Genomic DNA, 10644 nt, shown 5'->3' with positions numbered 1-10644 from the left:
TGCGGGGACATCCTCTGAGTCAATAACCCCGCAAGACACAAGTGCCTACATAGGGGGTAAATTCAAAATAATACATGATGTGCATACATCCTTTCTTCACAGTCACCTTTGCAGTGCTGCTCATTCATTTGATAAACTCTTTACCATAATGGATTATTTTGTAGTGAAGTTATTTTCCTACTGATTTTGCCTTCCCTCAGTCTTGGTTGTCTTTGAGAGCATAATGACAATGAAGTGTAAGGTGATTGGTATGTTTGTTAATTGCCATTTGGTCCCTTGTAAGTTATAAGTGACCTGTATAAACCTCATATTCTATCAGTTGATGGTGATGGTGTACTGCATCTGGTGCAGCCTCCTCTTGAGCCAGACCAACATGCAGTTGTGAGTAATACTCCACAGATTATATGAGTTTACAGTAGAACAGCAATGTTGTTTATTTCTTTACTACAGGAAAATAATGAAGAAACATTGACAGCTGTTACAGAGGAGGAAGCAACAGAGACACTTTATGAGGTTTACATCTTTTAATACTTTGTGTACAGGAAATACAGGCGACCAATAAAGCCAGTTGAACAAAAAATCTGTTTATTCCTCTTTCAACATGTTGAGGTGATGGGTCAAAGGAAATGATTGTGACATATGGTGTCTCTGACTGCGCTTCCATCTTGTATGTCCGTGGGAGGGTCAGGATGTTCATGGTTTGGATCACTGCTGATGTTTGGTTCAGAAGGACAGTGTTCTCCTCTAATTGTGGCAATGTTGTGAAGAATCACACATGCCACAATAATGTCACATGCCCTTTCTGGGGTGACCCTGAGTCTTTGCAGGCACTGGAACCGGGCCTTAAGCATTCCGATAGTCATTTCAATTCTGGCTCTTGTCCTGCAATTAGCCAGATTATATCGCTGCTGTGGGCCCGGTTCAGGGTCAGGGTAAGGGGTAAGCAAATAGGGTAAGCATGGATACCCCCTATCACCAAGCAAGTAGCCAGTGAACTCTCCTAAGACAGAAGGGTACACTTCAGTTCAAATGTCCCTGAAGCAATTGGTCTTTATATATTTTAAAGTATTCTCAACTCACCATGTCTAAATTTTGTGCTCAGTGTACATTCACGGAATATTTGTGAGTCATGGACAGAGCCTGGCCACTTGGCTTCCACATTTGTGATAATGTTGGCAGCATCACATATGATCTTCACAGTGCAGAGAACACAAATTAGCATCCATTACTATAATGAAATAATTTGTTAGTTTGACATGCTACAGGGAACTATGTACCTGTACATTAATGCTGTGGAAAGACTTCCTGTTCACATAGTCTCCTTCATTTAGTGAAGGAACAATGATTGGAATGTGAGTACCATCTATACAGCCAATCACGCCTGGGAACCCTGAAAATAAATGTGCAATTTAAGTAGTAGTCCAAGTATCACCACATCATACATTAAGTTTTGGTCATCCTGATACCTGCAATTTTGTGGCATCCCTCTTTGATAAATCTTGTGGGTCTGTGACCGGGGAACACCACAAACGAGTGCAGGAGACGTTTCAGTGCAACTGTAACATTCCTGACTGCCCGACAGACGGTAGCCTTGGAAACGTGCTCAGCGTCACCAATATTATACAGAAAGCTCCCGTTTGCAAGAAACCGAAGTGCAATACAAATAATATGCAATGAACTGAGAGCATGTCCGCGATGTGTCACATGCGTAATATATGGCCTGAGGATGTTATCCAAATAAATTATAGATTGTGCTGAAAAACGGTAACGTTCGCACAGACAATCATCAGGAAATGATAAAATGTCCAAACGCGCTCTGATCACTCTCTCCCGGCGGAGAGCTCTGCGGAGAATTTGGGCTTCACGATCTACTGGCTCTTCAAGGAAGTGGCACGCCATGTCTGACACTTCCTACTGTCAGGTTTCCGACAAAGGGGCGGAGACAGTCAGGGTTAGTTGTAGTAAACCTGCTAGGGGGCAGGTTAGCTTCACGGAGTGTGTCGTCATAGTGACTCACTCAGGCTGCAGCTGAACTCGCTTTGTGAAACCGAAAACCCAGAGTTTTCGTTAACTCAGGGTATACTTACTCAGTTTTTCCACTAAACCGGCTTCCTGTAACAGGGCCCTGTACAGTCTGCTTCAGTTGTTTTTATTCAAACTGTGTCCTGTACATTCTAATTCCGTTGTTTTCATTCAAATTCCGTTGTTTTCTTTCTAATTCTGTTTCTTGTTTTAAACTTCCATTGTTTTCATTCAAATTCTGTTGTTTTCATTCAAATTCCGTTGTTTTCATTCAACCTCTGGGCCCTATTTCAGGAAGCCGGTTTAGTGCAAAGTCTGACTAAGTATACCCTGAGTTAACGAAAACTCTGGTTTTCCGGTTTCACAAAGCGAGTTCAGCTGAAGCCTGAGTGAGTCACTATGACGACACACTCCGTGAAGCTAACCTGCCCCCTAGCAGGTTTACTACAACTAACCCTGACTGTCCCCGCCTCTTTGTCGGAAACCTGACAGTAGGAAGTGTCAGACATGGCGTGTCCCTTCCTTGAAGAGCCAGTAGATCTTGAAGCCCAAATACTCCGCAGAGCTCTCCGCCGGGAGAGAGTGATCAGAGCGCGTATGGACATTTTATCATTACCTGATGATTTCCTGTGCGAACGTTACCGTTTCTCAGCACAATCAATAAGTTATTTGGATAACATCCTCAGGCCATATATTGCGCATGTGACACATCGCGGACATGCGCTCAGTCCATTACATATTCTTTGTACCGCACTCCGTTTCTTTGCAAACGGGAGCTTTCTGTACAATATTGGTGACGCTGAGCACGTTTCCAAGGCTACCGTCTGTCGGGCAGTCAGGAATGTTACAGTAGCACTGAAACGTCTCCTGCACTCGTTTGTGGTGTTCCCCGGTCACAGACCCACAAGATTCATCAAAGAGGGATTCCACAAAATTGCAGGTATCAGGATGAATAAAACTCAATGCATGATGTGGTGATACGTGAACTACCACTCAAATGGTACATAAATTTCCAGGGTTCCCAGGCGTGATTGGCTGTATAGATGGCACCCACATTCCAATCATTGCACCCTCAGCAAATGAAGGAGACTATGTGAACAGGAAGTCCTTCCACAGCATTAATGTACAGGTACATAGTTCCCAGTAGCATTTCAAACTAACAAATTATTTCATTATAGTAATGGATGCTAATTTGTGTTCTCTGCACTGTGAAGATCATATGTGATGCTGCCAACATTATCACAAATGTGGAAGCCAACTGCTCAGCCTCTGTGAGTGGTGGTGGTGGAGGACCCCCACCTGTTTGTCGGGCCTCCGCTTTTTTTCTGTTGGCTGTGACGGCACACATTTGGGCATACAGAGTAGGCAAATGTGTACTTGTGATGTGCTCAGATAATTTCAATATGTGCTTACAGGAGGTATATTACTGTAGCCTCTAACTGCAATTGATTTACATAGGACACACAGACCAAGCACTATGGCTCATAATACAATTGCACCTTACCTGTTTGGACTATGTTTTTATACTTCATTTTTACTTGCTGCCAGGTACGTTTGGGGCCTGTTGGGTTGCACCTGCGCTCACATCACATCACAACATAAAATGTATGACATAGGCAATGAAATGACATATACTGAGATGACGTGTTAAATGGGTGGTGATCCCTAGATCAATGTTTAGATTAACACTCACGCATTGACTCTGTCGGTTATGTTTTGCCATGCATGCTCCCTTTCCTTTGCAGCTGCGGCTGTGTTACTTTTTTTCTGCATGATGTGCATGCTGTCGGCATATGCTGCCATCAGAATTTCCGCCTCAAGCGCTGTGAAATACGTCGACCGCGCCTTCTTTCCCTCCGTCTCCATGGTGACTCGCTTAATCTGTGCTCCACTAATCGGGGCTTTATGTATCCTCGTCCGCGCGCTTCACTTGGGGTTGTAGCAACTCCGCGTTGATTGAACTAATTGTTATCAGCCTTTCTGAAACCGAATATTCCGAGTTGGACAGTTCGGGGTTACTCAACCGTGAGTATCGTTTTTCACTCGGGGTTTTCTAAACCGGCTTCCTGAAATAGGGCCCTGGGCAACGGAATTTGAATTTCATTCAAATTCCGTTGTTTTCTTTCTAATTCTGTTTCTTGTTTTAAACTTCCATTGTTTTCATTCAAATTCTGTTGTTTTCATTCAAATTCTGTTGTTTTCATTCAACCTCTGGGCCCTATTTCAGGAAACCGGTTTAGTGCAAAGTCTGACTAAGTATACCCTGAGTTAACGAAAACTCTGGTTTTCCGGTTTCACAAAGCGAGTTCAGCTGAAGCCTGAGTGAGTCACTATGACGACACACTCCGTGAAGTTAACCTGCCCCCTAGCAGGTTTACTACAACTAACCCTGACTGTCTCCGCCCCTTTGTCGGAAACCTGACAGTAGGAAGTGTCGGACATGGCGTGTCCCTTCCTTGAAGAGCCAGTAGATCGTGAAGCCCAAATTCTCCGCAGAGCTCTCCGCCGGGAGAGAGTGATTAGAGCGCGTTTGGACATTTTATCATTTCCTGATGATTTTCTGTGCGAACGTTACCGTTTCTCAGCACAATCTATAATTTATTTGGATAACATCCTCAGGCCATATATTACGCATGTGACACATCGCGGACATGCTCTCAGTTCTGTACATATTATTTGTATTGCACTTCGATTTTTTGCAAACGGGAGCTTTCTGTATAATATTGGTGACGCTGAGCACGTTTCCAAGGCTACCGTCTGTCGGGCAGTCAGGAATGTTACAGTTGCTACAGGAATGTTACAGTTTTCATTCAAACTCGGTTCTGTACACTCTAATTCTGTTGTTTTCATTCAAACTCTGTTCTGTACATTCTAATTCCGTTGTTTTCATTCAAACTCTGTTCTGTTCATTCTATTTCCGTTGTTTTCATTCAAACTCTGTTCTGTACATTCTAATTCCGTTGTTTTCATTCAAACTCGGTTCTGTACATTCTAATTCTGTTGTTTTCATTCAAACTCTGTTCTGTACATTCAAATTCTTTTGTTTTCATTCAGATTCCATTGTTTTGATTCAAATTCTGTTCTGTTCATTCTAATTCCGTTGTTTTCATTCAAACTCTATTCATTTCATTCAAATTCCGTTCTTTATTTTGAAATTCCGTTGTTTTCATTCAAATGCTTTTGTTTTCATTCTAATTCTACTGTTTTTATTCAAATTCTGTTGTTTTCATTAGCCCTTGTGCTCCCCTTTGGGGCAGCTCCGGACCCCGGTTGTCATAGAGTACCCCTTGGTTGCATTTCGCAGGCCGCACATCAGGGTTGGCTCCCGCGCCCCGTACACCCACGTTTCCCTCCCTGAATGCCAATCCCGTTTCAATTTTTCTCCTTGTTTCGGGCAGGCTCTATGACGTTCGTCCATGGGAGGCCGCTGTTAACCCTTGTGCTCCCCTTCGGGGCAGCCCCAGACCCCGGGGGTCCCAGAGTACCCCACCCTCAGTAGAGACAGGTGAATGAAAATGAAAAAAAAAACAGAACGATCATTTGGGGTCGTCAAGTGCCCCAGAGCAATTCTAATGGGTTTCGTCAGGGGATCGGGAAAGAAAACGTAGCACTTGGGGGGCCGCGCACAGAAGCTGCTGTGGCAGCGTGGGGGTCATTGATACCCCAGTACATGAAAATGAAGCATAATCACAATAATGATAATAATAATAATTATAAGAAGAAGAAGAATACAACACACAGACGCTTCTGAGTTTTATTTTATTTTATTTGAAATTACACTCACGATACAACTGAGGCAATCTGGAAGGCAAAATAAAAGTCAACAACGGGGTTGAATCAGCCTTTCAAGACAAACGAATCTCAGTAGATATGTCAAGAACAGGTTTACATGAAAAAAAAAAGGTTTACATGGCGCTTGGTGCTGTACAGCGCCTCCTGTGGACGAACGTCATAGAGCCTGCCCGAAACTAGGAGAAAAATTGAAACGGGAGTGGCAGCCACAGAGGGAAATGATTACCTATCCAGGCCATACCATTTAGGGCCATGCGCAATAGGGGGGGTGCGTTTTTAAAACGCCCCTCCCCCCCAGGGCTGTATTTTTGATTACAATATCAACAAACTGTCCGTGTTTCAGGCGCTCGGTGCTGTACAGCGCCTCCGGTGGCTGTGAATACATGATAAAAATGTCACCATAGGATGTGTGCATTGAAAGAATCAGCCTTTCGTGACAAACGAATCTCAGCAATCTCCTTTGTAACACTCTGTGACCAGCCGCAGCTGGCCGATTTTCACCACATCCTCTCCCACCAGTTTGTCGTAGGCCTCGGTGATGGCGTCGAAGATTTTCCTCGCCGATTTCAGCTCATGCAACAGCGTCTTCGCCACGGTGCCGACCTTGACATCGTCCGCTTCCATGTTGCAGTACTCATTGATCACTAGGTCGAGTAGGTGATACACCGCAGTTTTCACAGTACGAGTAAAGATGACGCCCAACCGTCAAGCTCGGCGTCTTGCCGCTCGCTCGCCGCCGCCGCACCACACTCCGCGTCGGACAGTATCTCCCCCTCTTCCGAGGAACTGTCAGTTGAGCCGTCCGAGGAACGGTCCTCCTCGTCGCGACGCAGGGGTGCAGAGTCCATCTTTTTCTATTTATTTATTTTTTGTTGTTTTGTTGTTATAGCGACTTCATAGAACAGCTACAGCATAGGTAAACATTCAGTGAGTAAGTAAGTAAGTAAGTACATAGACTGCATTGGATCTAGAAATCCTAGAAAACAAGTGAAATGAAACTCAGCCTTCATAGTTTAACAAGGAGAAACGGGGTGGGTTTAGCTAAGCGAACATTGACAGTGTGCAATTTAACTGAGAATATCTAAGGGCTCCACCGAGCCACATGAGAACATAAGATGTAAAGTACGCTCCTGCGCCTAATAATCCCAAGGAGGGGAGGCCGAAGAATTTACACTGCTCCTTCAATTCGATCCTCTCCTCTTCTTCCCTTTTTCTTTGTTCTTCCTCCTTTCTCCCCTTCAGCCTTTCTCCTTCGAGTTTCTTCTGGGCCGCCTTATACATCTCGTCGGTGTAGTGGTTTCCTCCACTGAAATCCACCATTTCATCTATTTCATCCAGAAGACAGCCCCGGAGTGTCGATCACAGCGATATTTCTTCCGTCTTTGCCCTCTGCCTCTTTTCTGAGACAGCCATCGGTGACAGACTCGGGCAAAACGTCTTCTTTGAAAGCGATCGCATCCCCCAGGATGGTGTTTCCGGACGCACTCTTTCCCGATCCTGTTTTACCGACCAGAAGGAATCTCAGTTCTTCACGGGTCGCAGAGCCTGCGGGGTTGGGGAAATGATGGTAACATTTGAATCATTCCAGAAAAAAACCCCCATAAAACACTACGTTACACTAGGCTATTCTTTTGTTATCTTTGTATTGATGTTGACAGCAAGCAGTTTGTCCACATAAAGCAAGTACCACAAGCAGCACACAACCCTGGGATTGCACTTTACCTTTGTATTGATGTTGACAGCGAGCAGTTTGCCCACATAACACCAGTAGCACAAGCAGCACACATCCCTGGATCCGGCCTTTGGTCGGCAACATTTTCAGTAAGCTAAGAAAAGAAGAAAAAAGAGGTGAAATTAAGGCACATTCAAGGAAAGTATTTCAGATCAGATTAGCAAGTTAAACCACACTGAAAATACACGTTGAATAAACCATGGCCCCAAACTGGTTGGTTGTCCCATGTGTTTCCCCCGTAGCTGCTCCAGGCGCACACACAATGAGCCCTGGTTTCGCGACGCAGGCATAGCAACAACCTCCTTCTACTCCTCACTACCTCCTGTGTGTGTGTGTGGGAGGTACTGGGTTCCTCACAGACGGTGGTGTTCGCAAAACCCGCCCTCCCCAAAGCTAAGGGCTCGCCAGCGAGGCCCGTGAGAGCGAGGGTCCGAGGTCCAAACGGAGGGCTGTGTTCGCGTAACCCGCCCTCCGCAGACCTACCCATATGGAAAAGATGTATATAAATCTTGTAAGGTTTTTATCTGTCTTGTGTGACACTTGTATGAAAAATATACAAGAGTGAAAATACATATAAGATCCCTTAAAAAATTATATAAATGAAACTTGCATGTTTTGGATACTTCTTTAAAAAATATATGACATTAACCCGACATATATTATCCTAAGAAGAAAAATGTAATATCATACTTTTATGAGTTAGACAATCATGAGTGAAACTAAACTATTGTAAGTTTTTCATAGAGAACAAAAGATTTACTTGTGTTATCACAAACAGGAAACAACTAACAATTAACATTGAATGACAAAAAGATGTGGGGGAAAGCCACAAATTTACGAGAAGTTTGCTTTGAACATGTGATTAAATAAAACCCCACATTAGAATTTCCCTCTGGGATTGATAAAAATGCTTTTCATTCATTTGTGTAAAGTTTATTTATTTCTTTGTTTAGCATTTTTGCAAAACTAGGCATCCTATTCCTGACTTTCAAATAATGTTTTTTCCCATTATTGCATTGACATTTAAAGAACAAACTTTTACAATAAGTTTGACAAATGATTAAATCAACACAGTAAATATTCAAAATACATCTCAAATGTATTCTATATAGATGGAAAAGATATTAGACAATATTCATATTGTAGAAATATTTTTAATTTTGCACAGAATCAGCAGATTACACAAAGATGTAGATAAAATACATTTTATATATAATATATTTCTGTCTTTTTACATGACCCAGATTCATTATGACAGTGCTTTAAGGACCATTTAAACACCACACCACTAGCTTAATGGAATTACATTGAAATACATAAATGTTGTGAACATGCATTGCAAAATGTTTTGACAGAATTATTTTTTTCCCCCAAGTCAGAAACCCATATTTCAATAAGAAATATGTTCAGAAATGACAGCGTGAATGCGCCACCTTTATGAACCGCTATGGCTTTAGACCTTGTTAGCTGCACATTTCACTCTTAATTAGAATGACATTTGACACAATTGAAAGCCTTTGAATCTCTCCCATAATCAACACCATAATCAGTAGCTCCACCTTCACATTTGGATTGAATCATTTACAATAAGATTTAAGATTAAATTATTTACAATAGTACGTATTCAGTAGCTGACATACAATTGAGGTAGAGTCTGGACACTGTATGTACATACATGGCCTAACTATCTGAGTAGCATTTATGGCTTTGTAAAAGCCTGTGGGAAAGTGAACAGTTGACATATAGCTCAGCTGAGTTCTGATAAGAGAACCTCTGGCTAACTTTTGCACTGTGCAATTACCATATTTTCCTATAGCATATAAACAATGACTATCCATTTCAACAAAGTGTGAGACTGCAAAAATACTTCCATTTTTTAAAAGCACCACATAATTGTTTCTTTGTTTTGTTTTGCTGTACGTGTAACCGTGAACAATGTCTCCATTCACAGAAATTCTCTTGTAGTAACTCACCACAGAGTTTGTGGGAACCTCTCTAACTGGGTGGAGAGCAGCTTGATCTCTCAGAGATATTTGTCTTACATTTGGTGAACCAAGGGCAGTCACCTGAGTAAACTTTACATGCTTCTTGACATGCTGGGTTCCTTGTCTCATTTCATTGCAGAACTGTTTAACTTCTGCAGCTGCATTTGTTAAGAACTGCTTAGCTAAACGAGGAAAGGCACGGGAGACTGCCACTCGTTTGCATATTTGTTGTGGTACAGCTTGACTACTTTTTATTTGTTTCAAGAGGTACCCATTGAAACTTTCAAACATAAAGGCTGAGTGAGCCCATAAAGGACCCCATTGCACAACACTTTTACTCAAATGCAACAATGAATGAACATTGAATGTCATGTGCTGTTTTCCATACAGAGATTGTACACCTCCAACAAAGTACACTAATGCGTCGTGTGCGTGGCTTATCAGTTCAGTATTTAATTCGGACCCCAAGAGAATTCGGACCCCTTCTACCAGTAATGCCCAATGACAGTGATACTTCTGTGGAAGTATGCCTTTCAGAACTGGCAAGCTATAGTACAAAAGCCAATGCTGCCACTCATGAGCTTTCCAGAATTTGCGTTCAATTAAAGATCTTGGAACTCGAGCGACGATACCTGGAGGTTTAATAGACAAGAGGTGTTTGTCTATGCTTGCTATTTGTACACCTATGTACCATGGCTCAGAAGTGTTTTTAGAATCCATCCATAAAGATGCCATGTATCTGCACACACCAAGCAGTACACAGTGCATGTAGTCAGGGACCATTCCATTGATAAGATCAAACAATGGCAAATCTGCAAGAGGAGATGAGCCCTTTATCCCCAAAATAGTCTTCCCTTGTCTTTCAACTATTTGTCCTATTTCTACTGTGGTTTTATGATTTCTGTCACTTGGCTTTTCATCAGGACATGCGTAAACCCTTGTTTTTCCATTCCCTTTCCTTGTTTGCATCCCAGGATGAAGGCAAACTCCACAGCCATATTCACCATTAAATTGCTTGAAATTTTGTAACAATGGTCTTGCTACAGCATCACACACACAGCACAATGTGTGTACTTTCATGTGTCTCCGTGCCTGATTGTTAGGATCTTGCCA

General features: G+C 42.6%; 1 long non-coding RNA gene across 1 annotated transcript; it reads right to left on the bottom strand.

Moving 5' to 3' along the window:
• Window positions 1-420: 420 nt before the first annotated feature.
• On the bottom strand, window positions 421-1351 carry LOC146688944 (uncharacterized). Its single transcript, XR_014915978.1, has 3 exons — window positions 1278-1351; window positions 1081-1192; window positions 421-1000 (listed from the first exon to the last, which is right to left on the bottom strand). It is a non-coding gene; the product is annotated as an uncharacterized LOC146688944 (long non-coding RNA).
• Between the last annotated feature and the right edge of the window lie 9293 nt (window positions 1352-10644).

The sequence above is a fragment of the Copadichromis virginalis genome, linkage group LG17, assembly GCF_057382275.1.
Source record: "Copadichromis virginalis isolate Kocher_CV1m ecotype Utaka linkage group LG17, C_Virginalis_male_GT1.1, whole genome shotgun sequence".
Taxonomy (NCBI): Eukaryota; Metazoa; Chordata; class Actinopteri; order Cichliformes; family Cichlidae; genus Copadichromis; species Copadichromis virginalis.
This window is presented reverse-complemented; position numbering and strand designations above follow the sequence as displayed.